This window comes from Suncus etruscus, chromosome 9, assembly GCF_024139225.1.
Source record: "Suncus etruscus isolate mSunEtr1 chromosome 9, mSunEtr1.pri.cur, whole genome shotgun sequence".
Taxonomy (NCBI): domain Eukaryota; kingdom Metazoa; phylum Chordata; class Mammalia; order Eulipotyphla; family Soricidae; genus Suncus; species Suncus etruscus.
Window position 1 is genome coordinate 500,185 of NC_064856.1, and position 18,209 is coordinate 518,393.

Below are 18,209 nucleotides of genomic sequence, written 5' to 3' on the forward strand. Positions count from 1 at the left end.
CTCACTGACCGCTCTAAACTCTGAAGATACTGTAATCTCTTCTTAGAGATAAGCACTATTGAAGTGCTTACCCAATTTCCAAGAGACTAGAAAATTTCTATCTCTGTCCAAGAGGTGACAGTCCCTCAAGTTTTTTCTTATTTCAATGCTACAATATAACATGTCTTTTTTCTTAACCACACCCAACGATGCTCAGGGTCTATTCCTAACTTTGCTCAGGACGCCTTCCTGGCATGCTCAGGGGGCCATGTGGGATGCCAGTGACCAAACTCAGGTTGAGTGTGTGCAAGGCAAGCACCCTACCCGTTGTTCTATTGCTCCGGTCCCAATATAACATATGTTATAATAACATTCCAGACAACAACTGGGAATTCATATCAAAGAGAAACACACGTACAGTTATTATTCAGATGAATAAAGTTGGTGATAAAGACCCCAGATCCTTTCCCTGAGAATGCCACATCTGCTGGAAGCTCACAATAACCCTCTCTTCATTTTCAATTCCTGGCAAGCTTGTTTGCTTGTTTTGTAGAGAAGTGCAAAACCCTTTCAGAATATAGAAACACTAGCAAGTGTGTACATGTAGGTGAGAGGCAAAGGCAAAACAAAGATAGCGTAAGTTTTGAATCGTGAAGCTAGATAGGTGTGTAGAAAAAAATAGAAATAAGTTTTGTCTTTTATTTTAAACCACACCCTCCCTTGCTTCAGAGAGAGAGAGAGTGTGTATTATTTTTTATCCCACAAATAATTTGGGGTTTTGTTTGTTGGTTTTGACAAGTAGAATAGTGTAACATTCAGTGACCTATGTTAATACACTGATAAAAACTTACACATACATTCCACAGCAGAATAAAATGAATTTTTTCTTTTCTTTTTTTTTTTTTTTCTCTTTTTTTTTTCTTCTTGGACCTGGACCATCTCTGGAGTTAATCCCACCAAAATGAAAAATTTTAAATGCTAAATTGAGTGAGGTGTATTATAAAATCAGGACTTTAAAACTTTTAGAAAAGGTAGGCTTGCCTCTCCTACAATCCCCAAATTATATACTGTTCAATGTATCACCTGAATATGAGGAAGAAAATAGAATGCCCATGTATAACCTATAAAGTTTCAAAGTGTGAAAAACATGGAGGAAAACAGTCCACAGAACTCAACAGAAAGGGCTGGGCTGTATGGTGTTTCTGGTTCATCTGCACCTTTCACAATTAGATAAAGTACTCCATAGTCAGTCAATCAAGTGTCTTTAGTATTTCAAGTAATGACATGCCTGCAGACCTAATATATTTTTTTTTTTTTTTTTTTTTTTTTTTGGTTTTTGGGCCACACCCAGCGTTGCTCAGGGGTTACTCCTGGCTGTCTGCTCAGAAATAGCTCCTGGCAGGCATGGGGTACCATATGGGACACCGGGATTCGAACCAACCACCTTTGGTCCTGGATCGGCTGCTTGCAAGGCAAACGCCGCTGTGCTATCCATCCGGGCCCCGACCTAATATATTTTTTAAAAAATTCAATCAAATGGTAGAAGGAGAGCACAGAGATTAAGGTATCTTCTTTGTCACCAATATGCTTTATGTCCCCAGCACTATGTATGGTTCCCTGAGCCTCACCAGAATACAGAGTAAGGAAGAAATCCTAAGTGTAAATGAGGCTGGACAGGTCAGATTCCAAGATGTAGAAGTCAGTTGAGATCAGCATGGCTGATGAGGTCAAAGTCGATGGATGTAGAAGTCACTGGTGAGGTTAGATCTCAGGCGAGAAGAGCATTCACAATGCAGTATCCACCAGCCACTTCAGGAGAGTAACTCAGTTTATTGTAGGTTATAAATGGATAATTATATCAGGAGAAAGTAAGGTGTGACAGCCAACCTGGTAGAATGTGAGAGGGGATTAAAGCAGGATTGTGCTTCTGTGTTCAGAGAAGACAGGGTAAGGGGGTTAGGGGAACAAGGGTCTATGCTCAGGGTTTTAAAACAGAGTGTGTGTTTAAGATAATTAAATACATTTCCTCCCTTTTTTACTTTATAGAAAAATGCAGAAATCTGAGGTACAACAAAATAATCCATGCCCCCAGGTTCTAAGAAAGGGGTCGGATAGTGCAGCGGTAGGGTGTTTGCCTTACACGCAGCTAACCCAGGACAAACCGTGGTTCTATGCCCCAGCATCCTATATGGGCCCCCAAGTCAGGAGCGATTTCCGAGCACATAGCCAGAAGTAACCCCTGAGCGTCACCAGGTGTGACCCAAAATTAAACATTAAAAAAAAAAAAAGTTCTAAGAAAAAGGTGGATGTCTCTATCTAAAAGATACAAAAAAACGGTGGCAGTTTTTTGCATAGGTGCAACAAAAGTTGGGAAAAGTAGGAAGAAAAAACTTTAGGCCTACAACAGGATGTCCTTAGCCACAAAGCATCCTGCTATAAGACCAACTACAGGCTCCAGGCATACTAATTTTTCTATTCCCAAAGTCATACTTCATGATCCCAAGAAAGGTTTTCCTCAATCATGGATGTTGCAGTCAGGCTTCAGTAATTAGAGATCTTGGTGTTTGCACAGATCCTATGTTGAGGTCAGAGTGCCTTGAAGCATCTGCTGGTGTCATTTCACTGTTAGGTGGTGTGTCAGGGAAATAATCCACCTTGAAAGCAAGTTACTGCTGTTTCAAGGTATTGTTAGGTGGTGTATGAGTCCACCCAGGGACAAGTGTGTACCAAGGCAGTTCTAGGGCCTATCCTGGTAAAATCGATTCCCGGCTTACATGCAGAAAATCATGCAGAATAAATTACTCATTATTAGTGTAATAATTATTTGTTAATTATTAGTAATTAATGTAGATGGAAAAACCATACTGAATCACAATATGGGATACAAGGTGCAGGGGTGATTGGCTGACGTTTGAGCTACTGAAGCCTAAGTCAAGTCACTATAGCAAATGTTCAGGGTGAAAGGCCCTGTAACAAAAAATTTTGGAAGTCCTATCACTAATGGATAGTAACTCTTCTCTCTATCTAAAATTTCCCCCAATTTAATGTGCCCATAAAAGAACAGTGCCATAGGATATTATTGGACCCTAAGAGGAAATAATAACAAACCCTTATAACATGGTTCTGTCAAAATCTCAAAACTCAAAGGACACTATATTATCTACTATGAATTCGTACTAGCAAATCAAAGAGAGGGAGAGAAACTATATAATAATGAATATACAATAAATAATTATACATATTGAGGAAATACACCTAAGAAACATACAAAGAATGAATACATATTCCCTTTAAGTCTTTTAAAATAGTCTGAGGGGGGGGCCGGAGAGATAGCATGGAGGTAAGGTGTTTGCCTCTCATGCAGGAGGTCATCAGTTCGAATCCCGGCGTCCCGTATGGTCCTCTCGTGCCTGCCAGGAGCAATTTCTGAGCCTGGAGCCAGGAATAACCCCTGAGCACTGCCGGGTGTGACCCAAAAACCACAAAAAAAAAAAAATAGTCTGAGGGGAGAATAATTTTGGATCACATCTTCAGCCAGCAATGTGGTCTTGTGGAGTCTGAAAAAACGTCTTACAGCAGTCATGCAAAGGAAATGTCCTAGACCCAAAGAAACACTGCAGTAAGAGTCCATGGCATTCAGATGCCTTATCCAAGGATATCTGCTAAATCTAAACAGCTGTATACATTGCTGCACATATCTTTGAATGTAAGTCATTTAAAGTAACAACTTGCACTTGTTGAGCAGATTTGTAATTCTAGGTACTGTTGTGTTCGGTGAAGAACTAGTGATACTGCCTTTTCCTGATGATGTCTCGTCAATATAAAGCATGGGAGTATAGGCTATCCGGAGTAATGGATACTAGAGATGACTAAATGTTCTCTTTTGAAGAGATCCCGTGCCTTTCCAGCCAAATACTGGGAGGAAACTTCTCCTGAAAAATCTAATATGGCTCACTGAAGGGGTTCATTGAGAGGTGATATGCATTCTACTTTCTTTTTGGGAACTGGCAAGACTATTATTTCAGGATCAAACCTAACAAAGCAACTACTCTGAGACTTGCTTTGATGATAAGAGCAGCAGTCAATTCCAAATAGGGCGCAAATGTGCAAGGCTGATGGTTGTGTAAATAGAGCCATTCTAGAGTCCCAGACATTTGAGCAATATGACCCTTAGGAAAATGAGGAGTTGCAGAAATTAAAATAAAATTAAAATTAAAAAATTAAAAAATTGAATAAAGAAAATAAAAATCTGGAAAGATAGGACCTTTGGGTCCAGTCCATGAAAAAAAAAATCCAAAATCCAAAAATTCCTTTTGAGACGTTTGAATTAAACACCTGAAGCTATTTAAGTTTGGATTTCCCTCCATCATTCTGAATAAGTTTGCTGAGTTCAGACTTTGGAATCCAAAGGGAGGGATGAATCCTATTTATGTCACATAAGAGTTTTTGAAAATCATTTAAAGTTCTTAGATATTCCTGAATAATACACATCTTTTGGGGATGCACTGAGTATATTACAATAATGAACCCAAGTATTGAAATGGAGGAAAACTCTGAATTTTTTTCTGTAGATATTGTTAAAACAGCAACATGCTGTTTCATGCTACAGAGATGGAGATGAGATGTAAATCTGGTGGATAAAGAAACCCAGAGAGTGTTAATTCCACTAGCCTGCTTGTCCACAGCCCTATCTCCTTACACCCATGCTCTCACTTTGTGACTGGCCTTAATTTTGAGCTGCTGGTGTACAGAAGTCCACATGTCAGATATTCAGTGGGAGAGGAACAGGGCCTACTACTCTGGCGACTTCAAGTCCTGTTCTTCGGAGACCCAGCAGATGACACAGATCTTTTCAAGGGAAAGGCTCAGTCTCAGGCAGGAGAGAGGTTCTGCCCAGAGGTGAGTCTTTTGGGATCCTAATTCGCTCTGACCTCCAGGACTGGTGTCGGGTGGGCACAGTTGGGGCCCACACTTGGATCTGTGCGTGAAGAAGAAATCAGCTCCCCAAAGATGTGTCTTTTTTTGACTCCTTTTGGCAAACACTGTGTCTTGCCTTTCCATTTCTTTTTCCAGAAGGTCTAAATTTAAAACGGCGCCCATCCTCCCCGCGTTGGAGAAGCGGCTCTTGCAGTGAGGAAGGAGCGGGCCCTTCTGCCGACGGCAGCTCCCACCTCCTCCGTGTGGAAGAGCCCGTCCCTGACCCCCGGTGCCCCGAGCCCCTCGGCCGAGTTTCCCTTCCATTCCCATGGAGTCCGGGCCGCTTGCCTGGACCTGGGAGCCCTGGGGTCCCGGACGATGGCCCGGGCAGCCTCGCCCGGCTCCTCCCGGACCCGACCAGGTGAGCACCGGGGCAGACGTGCGGCCGAGGGCTCCAAGAACTCGCGGCGCCTGGGGGGCCGCTAGGACTGAGGGGAGCCCGCTCCTCCTCTCCTCCTTCCTCTAGGACTGAGGGGAGCCCGCTCCTCCTCTCCTCCTTCCTCTAGGACTGAGGGGAGCCCGCTCCTCCTCTCCTCCTTCCTCTAGGACTGAGGGGAGCCCGCTCCTCCTCTCCTCCTTCCTCTAGGACTGAGGGGAGCCCGCTCCTCCTCTCCTCCTTCCTCTAGGACTGAGGGGAGCCCGCTCCTCCTCTCCTCCTTCCTCTAGGACTGAGGGGAGCCCGCTCCTCCTCTCCTCCTTCCTCTAGGACTGAGGGGAGCCCGCTCCTCCTCTCCTCCTTCCTCTAGGACTGAGGGGAGCCCGCTCCTCCTCTCCTCCTTCCTCTAGGACTGAGGGGAGCCCGCTCCTCCTCTCCTCCTTCCTCTAGGACTGAGGGGAGCCCGCTCCTCCTCTCCTCCTTCCTCCTCTCCAAGCGCGCCCCGCGGCAAATGCCGGTCCCCGTCCCCGGAGCGCCCCTCCCTTTCCTTGCCCAGGGCCCCCGGACTGGCTCGGCCCCGCGCTTCGGGCCCCCAGAACTCGCGGCCGCCACCTCGGGGCGCCCGTCCCGGCTGCGCTCCGCCCCCGAGGCGCCCTCCCCGCTCCCCGCTCCCCGCTCCTCGCTCCGGGCTGGCGGCGCGCGCGGGAGGGCGGCGGCGGCGGCGCCTCTCGGCCCCGCGCCCCGACGCGCACTCGCCCCGAGACGGCCCGGCCCGGGAGTCGCCTTGTCCCGGAGGGGGACCCGACCGCGGGCGCGGGGCGCTCCCCGCCAGCAGGGGCGGCGCGGTGAGTCGGGGGCGCGGGCGCGAGGGAGACGCGCAGCCGAGGCCGGTCGCGGTCCGCCCGCCCGGCTGCAGCGCGCGCCCTGGCGCCAAGTCGGGGGTCGCGCCCGAGCCCCGAAACCCGGAGCGCGGGGCCGGGCCGGCGTGGGCGCCGAGCTGCCCGAGCCCCGGAGCTCCGCAGCGGCGGGCGCGCGGGGCCGGGCCGGGGCTGGCGAGCGGACCGGGCTCCTGGCGACGCGCCTGCGGGGGACCCCGAGCCGCGCTCCCGGCCCCGCGGGAAGGGCTCCCCGCCGCCTCCGGGAAGGTGCTGGGGGCCCCGCTGCAGCCTCTGCCCTCCGGGGCGCGCGCGCTCCAGCCTGCGGGAGGCGATGGGCGCTCGTCCCGGTCGGGGGCTCGGCGCGGCGCGGCTCGGGGCGGGCGCGTGGCCGGCGTGGGCAGCTGGTCGCGGGGCGCCGGGCTCGGCGGCGAGGCTGGCGGCCGGGGGCTCCCCAACGGCGGGCCCGGTGCGGTGGCCGCTGCGTCCGCATCCACGGCCGCCGGTTCCCGGGGACCCCGCTTCCCGCCTCGGGCGCCACCTGCGCGCGGGGCCGCCCCCGAGCGCCAACTTTGCCCGACCCGGAGGTCCGCGCCCGTCCCCCCGTCGGGACCCCGATGGCCGTGGGCGCCGCTCGAGCGAGTGGTCGGGGGCTCCTCGCGGGGCGCGCTCGGGGCTTCTGGGCGGACGGCGGAGCGACTCTGCGCCGCCAGCTCCCGCCTTCCCCCGCACCCGCGTCCTCCGCTGAGGGTGGGCAGCAAAGCCGCTGCGCGAAAGGCCACACGGAGGGTCTTGAGGGCTCCCGGGATCGGAGAAGCCGGGGAGACTGGCTGACGCTCGGGCTGCTTGGGTCTGGGATGGAAAGTGTGGTGAAGTGCTACCAAAGCAGATGACAGTACCGGTGACTTGCCGTGCACACTAATAAGTCTTTGGCCTGTCCTTCTTGTCCACTGCCTTCACTCAGACTTGGGGGGCTTGGTAGGGACAAGGAGCCAAAGACTCATCCCGAGCTCACTAAATGCGTCTTCATGTACCTCCGCTGGTGGTGGCTCGGTTCCCGCTCACCTTCTCCTCATTCGAAATGACTGGTTGCTTCATTGGAAATATGGGTGACGTTCAAATAAAAGTGACAGTCCCATTCCCTTGTCATTTGGTGGGTAGAAAAGAAAAGCTCAAGGTTCCTTGCGGCCTGAAGTGGATGGAGAAAGGAAGGGAGAAAGAGCACTTCAGAGTCTGGAAACAGAGACGTTGGTCACTGCGAAATGCGATTTATACCAGCTGATTCGCTTCAAGAGAAACAAGGTGCCACTTGAAGCGTCATGGACACAACCACCTTGATCTGATGGAAAATTTTAAAGTTCAATTCATAAAGCAAATCTCTTCCACAGTTAACTTTTGATCAATTAGAAGTGCTCTGCTGGACTGAATTCATCTTTCTCATTAACTTTAAGTCAGGGTCATGTGAGTTATTGCTGCTTGTGAAAGTAATAAAGTATTTTCTTATGTAAGCTTTCAGAGCCAGTAGACAGTGCTGCTCTCAGGTTCATGGAGAACATTGAATATTTTATCTCTCAATTAGAAAGTGTTTGGCCATCATACTGGTCACCTCTCAGATACCCTCTAGAGAGCCACTGTTGGCTCAGTTTCATTTCAGGCGTGATTTTTGTTGGCTAGAAAGAACAGCATGGGAAAAGTCTTGGGGGTCAGTGGGAGGGTAATCTCCCAACACCCACACGCTTCCTCTCACTCAACATATTTCTTTGTCTTTCTTTATATAATATAAAAGCTGTTTCTAAAAATGGTCGGTGATGTTCTCAAAGATTTAATCAGACTTTTGAAACCATTTTACAATGCAGTATTTAAAGGCATCCTTAGTTAACCTTTTGTAATAGAAATGATTACTTCGTAAGTGAGCAGTTTTATAGGATCCTCATTTCCACTCTTGAAATTTTCCTTTTCCATAACACCAACATGCTCCAGATTCCTTTACCTAAGCTTTTACATTACATAGACATATGGTAACATACATATATATATATATATATATATATATATATATATATATATATATATATCAGAAATGCTCATTGCCAATTCGGACCCATTGCCTTGCTGTTACCTGTAAACTGAATTTCATGTTATCAGTAAAATTCATTGGATGAGTGGGTGAAAGTGTGGTCAGATCTGAATAAAGAATGTTCATTTGTCAGCAGAGCATCATGCTTTGAGTAGAAAACAGCCCGTTTTTTTTTGTTTGTTTGTTTTTGTGTTTTTTTTTTAATGGGAAGTCCATTCAGTTAGTTTGTTTTGCTCAAACGCTGATAAGTCAGTGCTGTGGCTTTTGACATTGCACCACTATTCCAGAGATATTGTGTTGGCGTGTTCAAAAAGGAGGGAACAAGGCAAAAATATTGTGAACATTCCGGTAGGCTGACTGGGTGTCAGAATTGCAAAAATTAAGGTAGTTGTAAGTGATTTAAAGGGTCAGTGGGAGGGAAGAGGGCAACAGTGAGGGTGAGAGTGAAACCGGGGACATCGGTGGCGGAAATGTGCACTGATGAAGCTGGTTGTATATTGTATGATTGTAACAATCATAAACAACTTTAGTTGAGAATAAAATATTATGAAATGCAGTTTGTATCTATTATAAAAAAACTTGTAGCCACAGTGCTTAAATTTTAAAAATATGGTTAAAATGTTGTTTTTCAATGTTGTCTCTGCAGTGTTTCATATCATTTCAGACTATTCCTGAGGGTTCACTAATGATGTTTTAAAAAAGGAACTGCAGTTACTTTCAGAGCTGAAAAAGACTACAAGTTACAATTTAGTAGGCATTTATGTTGGTTTAGTTTGGTTTTGAGTTTTGAGTTTTGGTGCTAGAAAGTTATTGTCATGCATGCAGTTTGTCATGTATGCAGTTTCACACTAAGTATGTCCTGGGTCTGTACTAGCTGATTTTTTTTTTGTTGTTGTTATTTCTTTAGCGTTTTGGTGTTTTGTGGGCCAGAGTGGTAGGGCATTTGCCTTGCATGTGACTGATCCAGGATGGACCCAAGTTCAGTTCATGATGTACAGTTATATGGATCTGATTCTCAAGTAGGAATGTACATTAAGAATATTTTTATTTATAAAATGGGAGGGAGAGCTATCTGTCCTTACACTGTCCTTACTGCCTCATCTAAGGGTGGTCTTTATTCTCAGTAAAAGCAGTTCTGACAGGCAGTTTGTGGGAGATATGAGGTAGATTGCCAGACTGTATGTGTTTCACACACCCCCCCAAATGTGAGGGAGGCAAGGAAGGTATTTTTGTCAGTGAAAGTTTAAAGAGAATTAAATAGAAATTAATGTGAAATATATCTTTAACATAACTAATTTTAGACACATCACTTTATAAAGTTATAGGAGGCATGCTTTCAAGGATGCATCATTTTAAGACATATCAGTGACAAATCCCAAAATGTCATTTATGGTATGTGGTTATTTGTAAAAGTTTGTTTAGAAGATAAAATTAAAATCATCTTAAACCATTTGATGTTAAACCAAACCCCAAATTGCCAAAAAAAAAAAAATACCATTAAATCAACTACTTAAAGAATAGCAACATCTCTCATCTTGCCTATTGGGATCCAAGATAAAGGGCTCTTGATTTTTGTAAGAACCAAGATAAATATAAGCAAGAAACAGAATACCTGTATAGAAAAAAATGAATAAGTACTGTGTACTAAAGCACTTCAGATTAACCTAGTTGAAAATTTTGTACATTTGATTTTCATAAGAATAATTTATCTGACAGTTTAATGCACATTTTGTAGAGATGGGAGTTCTGTGCTATGTTGTGTAAATTGATTTTCAGTGTGAAACACATTTAGTTTTCAATTTACCTTTTCCAGTCAATATCTATATCATGTTAAAATCAGTCATTTTAAAACTTAAGTCCTGATAATGCAATAGTAGTGGTTACAGAATGTGACTTCAAATGAAAAAGAACATAGATATTTATTGATTGCAAGTTGAGCCTTTAAAAAATGGCTTGATTATGGAGCCGGAGAGATAGAATGGAGGTAAGGCATTTGCCTTCCATGCAGAAGGTCAGTGGTTCGAATCCCGGAATCCCATATGGTCCCCCGAGCCTGCCAGGGGCGATTTCTGAGTGTAGAGCCAGGAGGAACCACTGAGCTCTGCCGGGTGTGGCCCAAAAACCAAAAACCAAAAACCAAAAACCAAAAAAAAAAAAAAAAAAAAAAGGCTTGATTAGTTTAACTTAATAGTTTTCTGAAAGTATGACTTCTCAAATCTATGTTGTTTGCAATGTATCCTTTGGCCTTATTGGCAAGCCACTTTGAAATGTGCTCCCATCTGTTCCTTTCTTAAATGTTTTTTTCTCTGTTGGGAAGCCAGTGTCCAAAACTAAAAAGTGAGACAACTAGAAACATGAAAGTTGTTTTCTTTCTTTTTTTTTTTTTTTTTTTTTTTTTTTTTTTGGTTTTTTGGGCCACATCCTGTGACGCTCAGGGGTTACTCCTGGCTATGCGCTCAGAAGTTGCTCCTGGCAACATATGGGGACCATATGGGACGCCGGGGGATCGAACCACGGTCCGTCCTAGGCTAGCGCAGGCAAGGCAGGCACCTTACCTCCAGCGCCACCACCCGGCCCCGAAAGTTGTTTTCTTAAATTACTTTAAAAGTAAATGAAATTCTTTAAAACTATTTTTTTTTATTGTTTGCACCAATATTTTGAGTTTTGATCTTGGGCCACAACCAGTTGTGCTCAGTGCTTACTTCTGGCTCTGTACTCAGGGAGCACTCCTGGTGAGACTTGGAGAACTATATGCAGTCCTGGGTATAGAATCTGGGTCAGTTCCATGCACGAAAAACCCCTTAGCCACTAGACCATCTCTCCGGCCCTGGTGCACTTACCTTCTCTATTTTTGATTTTAATATGTCAGTTTAATGGCTCCACACTCCCCACCAGAATGTCAAAACAACTTTATCACTCTCTCTAGGTCCCTTCTTTCCACTTCCTTTCCCGCCTGTGCTCCCCTACCATTATCAGAACCAGTTCTAAGACGAGGATCTTTCCATTTTAAAGTCCCACTGAAAAAATAAAGATGTTACTTGAAAATTGTGGGGTCAGAGAATAAAAACAAAGTTCATCTTTTTCAGGTGTACAGTAAGCAATTTGAACTCTATTTAAAGGACCTGGTTTTTTAAAATGTACAGCGTGATGGCACTGGCTCTTGGATGGTGTGTTTGAAATAAGAGTATTTCTCTTTGAGATGCCTATTGCCATTAACTCATGGGACAGTGGGGGGGGCAGTAATATTGTGGAGGGAGGTTTGTTTCAGGCGTTATTTAGCATTAGAGGGAAAACCAAGGCTGCTCAGTTTCTCCTACCAAAGATTTCTACCAGTTCTTTTGTTATTTACAGTTCTGAAACTGTAAAAGCAGATGCATAAGGTGGCTAAGAGTAATAGCTGAAGCCTGAGTCTTCTGAGGCTATAGTAGTGTATTTGCTTTAGAAGGGACTTCTCCTTAGGTGGTTAGAATAATAATAGTGCTGCATCCATTAAGCCTGGAAAGTTGAGATCCAACTTGAGTGCCTGGGTCTAAGAGGTTCCTAGAACACAAGGTCTAGAGTTATTCAGCTCTGTTATTCGAGGCTTTTAATGCTCACCATCTGCCTCTGCTTCAGTCCCTCAGATATCTCCTCTTTCAAAGTGTGCTCTATGAAGAATTCACTCATCCCAGCATTCTCTACCTGGAGTTGAAATGCTGCTCAATGTTCAGTGTTTCTATTTTCCATTTTTCTCTTCTACTTACTTTTTCCTTCTCTTTCTAACTTAGGGGCAAGCATTTCTGCAATGAAGAACCATGCAGTGATCAGTTAGTCTGCATAGAATTTTGTAGTTTGTATGCTACATTAAGAGACATCGTATTTTTGAAGTATGTTAAAATTTCTCTTTCTACAGAAAAAAAGAGATTTTTTTTCTTTAAAGTCATTTCTAAGCAAGGGGAAGGTCACTTTGGAATCCATTCTGTGCTTTGCATTCTTGTCTTGATTTTTAAAATTGGGCATAGAAGAGCTTCATCTTTACACAGGGGGTTACCAGTCCATTTGCCCTCACTTTGTTCACGAGTGGATCACGAAGGCTCTTGCCATCATGTAAAGTTGCCCCTGACTTGCTCACCTGGATTTAGCCTATACTAGTGTCCTGCTCAAGGAATTTACAAGGAATGCCCAAACCCAATTGTCCAGTGGTCAGGTCACCCAGCATAATTCTGATTTTTATGATTGCTTACCCTGATAGTTATGGTGTAGGCTTATGAAGTATACTTGAGACATCAGTCTGTTCTTGACCAAAGAGGAAAATATGCTTGTTTGTTTGGGGCCACACCCAGCAATACTCAGGAGTAACCCCTGAGTTACTCCTGGCAAGCTCGGGGACCCTATGGGATGCCAGGAATCAAACCAAGGTCCGTCATGAGTCGGCTGCGCGCAAGGCAAACGCCCTACTGCTGTGCTATCTCTCTGGCCTGGAAAATATGCTTGTTGACTCTAATGTTACAGAGCCATGCGATTTCATTTCTGATTATAAACACTGAGTAGAAGATTTACCAAGGAGCTTTCTAGGAAAATTTTTTTAAACATGGACATTTTTTTCTCTGGAGTCATGAAAAGTTGTAACTAAAATTCCAGTTGCTGCCCTGTATGTTCAGCTTCACAGGCCAAGGGATTGTGTGCAGGAGATGCGTCAGTTTTATGACTGCTCCAGAGCAAGATGTTTCTAAGGAATAGAAAATGTCTCTTTCATCTTGGTTAAGCCACAACCTCCCCCCTTTTATTTTAAAGCAAGGATGTTTCCACACATTCCAATGTACCCCAGGTATCAGAATTCTGTTTTGCAAAGTTGAAATTTAGGAATAGCACAAACAGTACCTCTCCTCCCTCCTTATTCACCATTTTGCCTCCCACACCAGAAATTCCACTGGCAAAGTTGCATGCCACTAAGCATCTGCTAGGGTTCTTTCCAGTTTGTCTGGGCCTTTACTTGTTCTGTGCATAGGACTGTAACTGCCAACGCTACAGGTGGTGAGAAGAAAGGGCTTCCCAATGATCTCTGGTTGAAGGATGAGCTTCCCCACTCTTTGGCATCTGTGGGAGTTTCTGCGCCATCCAGGTGTTCAATCGCCTAGTCTATTTTAGAGTTGCAGGTTATGATTAACCTCAGTGAGCTCTGCTAGTCAGAGAAAGGTCCCTGGTACAGGGGGTCAGAATGATGTTTAGCCTTCCAGCCAAATGTTGCAACTTAGGAGAAGGACTGGGGAAAAAGAACAAAGAGTTGATTTCCTCAGCAAGTGCTGCTGGCCCGGTGCATGCTCACAGGACTTGTTGTTACTGCAGGCAACTGGAGGAACCAGATGCCCTTTTTGTGGCTTTCACAAAGCCTTTCCACAGCACAGTATACCAAGGCCACACAGCCTCATGTTTCTTTTGCAAAGGGAGAGCATAATTTCTGCTACTGGTGGTCAGCCCAAATGCAGCCAGATGGTCTTGGTATGCTCCCATCAGCCATTAGGGAAAGCTTTGCAACCTTGCCAAGTTCGTGGGAATCACACCTTTCAGCAACATCATGCATGTACACTTGCTTCCATATTTGTGTGCACATGTGCATATGTGTGAATGTGTATATTTATATGTGTACTTGTGTGTGTGTGCATGCTCGTGTTCATGGAGCTTGCAATAGACACAGGAAGTGAGGCATCAAGAGGTGATATGGCCTTCCTGTACCATAAAGAATGAGGAGGAGTTCTGCTTGGATATCAGCCTGCCATGTCTGTAGTGCTAATAATGTGCACTGGAAGTAAGAGTAAGCATGAGTACAGAAGACCTAAAAGATCTCTTAGGATGCTTGGTTCCCATTTGTCCTGGAAGGTCATAGATGTGGTTTGGGGAAGCCAGATTCTTTGGGTTATAGTAATGCTTCAGGGGACTTGGACGGTGTTGAAGTGAGGTGAATGCCTTATGCCAACAGACTTGCCATCCCACCTGCTGACTTAGACAGGTACTCCTCATGCCTGCCTGACCACATGGCACGCAATGCCATGTGGGTTGTACACAGGGTAGACCCCACTCTCTGGCCTTGCTTGGCTAGAATTGTTGCCCTCCTTAGCATAAGCAGGACACCTTTACATTTCCCAATCCTGCTGGTTTGGGGATTAAATGAGGATAAATTCATGAATTCGACATTGACTAAGCTCTAGCCTGAGAGGGTCCAATTAAAAGCAAATATTGTTTGTCAAGAGAAAAACCAATGAAAGTTTTTGTGGTTTGCACCTTCTTGCTTGATCGGAACAAGAGGAAGAGTGTGCTCGGAAGAGGGAAGAGGAGAGAAGGGGAAAGACCATTTGAAGTATGTTCACCTCCCTATTCACAGTCCTCTGCTGTCTCTTGACAAGGTCCACTTTCTACTTGGTGCTAGGAGACTCTGGCATTACCCATCCTGCTCAATTACTGCTCAGGTAGCCTGATGAGGAGGTCTGCTTTTCTGTCTCTAAAGTTTGTTGTTTGTTTTTTTTTTTTTCACTTATCCATGCTCAGTTCCTTGGCAGAACTCATATTTGGCAAAATGCTAAGGAAAATTACACATCCTCTGCAGTACGTGAACAGACAAATGTATACAATTCCATTTGCAGTAAAGCACAAGTAGAACAAAATGTAATTAGGTCATTTCTCCATATGTGATTTTTTTCTCAGTGGTTTCCTTGGTGGTGAGGGCCTACCGCAAGAGCAAACTGACTTCAGATTCGCAGGTGAGGTAAGGGGGTAGTTGAGTTGCAGCCAGGCTGGGGTGCAGTATACCTAGAAACTCCAAAATGCCAGTAGAACAGAAATCTGCACGATATTTAACAAAAGAGAGGAAGATTAATTTCCACTAAAAGCTACAGGCAACGTCACAGAGAATATGAAAAGAAACTAAATTGAATAAGCACCAAGATCTCACAGGTTTAGTGGTCATTTTCTGGCTCGTAATAGAAAATGGAAAGCAGGGGCTGGAGAAGTACCACGGCAGTAGGGCATTTGCCTTGCATGCAGCTGACCCAGGAGGGACCCGGCTTGATTCCCCTGCATCCCACATGGTTCCACAGCCTGCCAGGAGTGATTTCTGAATGCAGAGCCAGGAGTAGCCCCTGATTGCTGCTGGGTGTGGCCCAAAAACCAATCAATCAATCAATAAAGTTAAAAAAAAAAGAAAGAAAGAAAATGGAAAGCTCATTTCTCCCTAGTTGCTGCCCAGAAGTTATGATCTTTCTGGACTTCATATTCAGAACTTTGTTTCAAATATATTTTGAATGAGTTGAATTCTGCTTTCCAATTGCTTCCATCTCTCCTTTAGGCGAGATTGGTGCCTTGTTGGAGAGTAAAACAAGAATGTACCCAATTGTGGTTTGGCTGGGGCTCCCAAATATCTACCAGTTATCCTATTTCTCGGAAAGCCTTAGGAGCACAGCCGTAACTGTACAATCTATCTCGGGGATCCTTCTTCCCTTCCCTCACTCCCTTTTCCCCTTGGAAGAGTCCCACCATGGTTTTGCTGAGTGAATTCACTGGTGCTCCCTCCTGGAGCCCTTTGCTCTCAGTCCACATACTCTGACTAATTGATTTTTATGCATCTGATTCCAGGAAGGGACTTTTTCCTATCCCTAAGCCTTGCCTGAGGCTCAGCCCTGTCTAGTCCTCTGCCCCTGGATCTCTGTTGTGTGCTCCCTCAGAGAACTTTCTCTGCCTGCCTCCTCCGACAATTCATTACTCTTTCTACATCCCTTTCCCTAATGGTGACAGCCAGGAACACAAGTGTTCACACTAGAGAACTGATTATCTCCTGGTCTCCTTCTTCTTCCTCACACAAGACTTTTTTTCCCCTTGTATTTCTCTTCACTGGCCCCATGGTGCCTCTTGTCTCCTGTCTCATTTCAGTGGTTTCTTTCAGGAGCTCATTTTCTGCTTCAATGTGCTTCTGGCCTGTGACCTCCAGGGCTGTCAGAGAGCAAACTTAATAAAATTCTGTATGCCTCTGTGGCCCTCTTCTCAAAACTTTCCACTGGATTCTCCTCACCAGTGACTTAGTAAGGTTACCTGGAAGAAAAAATGACTGCCTGGTTTACCCACCTTCCTACCTCATCTTCATTTACCTTGGTTTCCTGACCCCTAATGCCACCTTCACACATTGTGTACGCTCACTTGACTTTCCATCTTTGAATGACTGCCTTTTGATAATCCTCTCAAGGTTTAGTTTAGTCATCACCTCTTCCTGGTATCCATCTCTCAAAGTTCAAGTTCCTGCTTCTGAATGTCCTTTGTACAGGTACCCTCTACCACTTTCTACTGCCATCTTGGTCTGACATTAGCAAAAGTACCAGAGTATGTGCTATTTAGTGATAACTTTGGCAAGAAACATGAAGCATCTGTACAAATAAACTGGATAGTAACATATTATTTTTATTGAGTTCTAAAAAAGTTCTGGAACTTCCTGACAAAAGAATATCTGGAAATGGATGAATGACTGAAGAAATATTTCAAGATGGATTAATAACAGCCTTTCTCAAAAATCTTCCAGCACAAAACAGATTAAAAAGAGCTTTCTTGAGTTCAGTGTTTCCCTGATATCCAAATCAGAGGAAGTCATCACAAGAAAAAAATTATGGGCCAGCATCTCAATTGAATATAGATATAAAAACTCTAAAATTTCACTAATCATATTTAAAAATAATTTAAAGGTCATATGGCAACATAAAAGTATTGTAAGAGGCATTCTCTTAATTCTTTTAAACACAGAGACCATGTATGACAGGAGAGCAAAGAGGTCTTTATTACAGTGGTTGATTGGATTGGTGGGTCCTAGGCTATCCAAGCACCTAAAATCTAAACAAAACGCAGGAGATCCAAGAACCTGTTTTTATAGAGTATTAGTGCAAACTCATCATGCTTAAGTAGTGCTGTGGTGCATGCACATCTTGGTATCTTATCAGTAGGTGTCAGGGAGTTTCCTAAAATCAGCAATTTCTTAGCTTGGAACAGGGAAGTTCATTGTAAGTGCATACATGGTTAGCATCTTTTAAAATTTTCCACCCAGAAGCAGAATTATCCCTTTAGAGTACATGCTATGAATCAAACATAAAACTCAAAGATAAATGATATAAATTTCCATCCTAACAGTATTGTTCTGTATTTGAGAATATGATTCTATGAAATGATGGTTTCATACTGCAATAGATGCAGAAAGAGCATTTCAACATTCATTAAAGAAGCAACTTCTTTGGGGTTACAGACATAATATGGGTGAAGGCTCTTGTTCTGCATACAGTCAATCTTATTTGATCTCTGGCACCAAATAAGCTCTTCTGAGCACTGCCAGGAGTGATCCCTGAACACAGAGTTCAGAGCACTGCCAGGTAAGACCTCAAGCAAAAGCACAACTATCAGCAAGGGTGTATAAAGGGAACATGCTTCTACATGGCCAATGTAGTAAACTGCTTCATGTGAAAATATGCAGCTAAAATCATCATAAAATGCAGAAAATCTTGAAAACTTCCTCTAAGATCAGGAACAACAATACATTTCCCACTGACAGCATTTTGTTTGTTTTTGTTTAGGGCCACACCTGGCAGAGCTCAAGGTTTACTGCTAACTCTGCTTTCCTCTGAGAGAGCATCACTACCGACAGTGCTCAGGGGACCATATGGAATGCCAGGGATCTAACCCTGTTGGTCATGTGCAAGGCCCTACTTGCTGTACTATGTCTCCAGCCCCATAGTCACCACTTTTATTCAACAAAGTTTTGGAAAGATTAGTCAGAGAAATGAGACAGAATGAGAAATAAAAGTCTTTCAAATAATATACGAACTGTCACATGGTGTGTGTGTGTGTGCGTGTGTGCGTATATATATACACATATATACACACACACATATATATGTATGTATGTATGTAGAAAATTGTATAC

General features: G+C 44.5%; 1 protein-coding gene across 2 annotated transcripts in view; it reads left to right on the top strand.

The window, feature by feature from the left end:
* The first annotated feature begins 5,122 nt into the window (after positions 1–5,122).
* Positions 5,123–18,209, top strand: part of SYNDIG1 (synapse differentiation inducing 1) — a 168,496-nt gene continuing 155,409 nt past the window's right edge. Inside the window, exon 1 of one of the 2 annotated variants that reach the window (XM_049780228.1) lies at positions 5,123–5,317. The gene's annotated coding sequence lies outside the window, so the exon portion shown is untranslated. Of the gene's footprint in view, positions 5,318–6,029; positions 6,178–18,209 lie in introns of those variants that run through there. The other variant, XM_049780227.1, reaches the window with a different exon arrangement.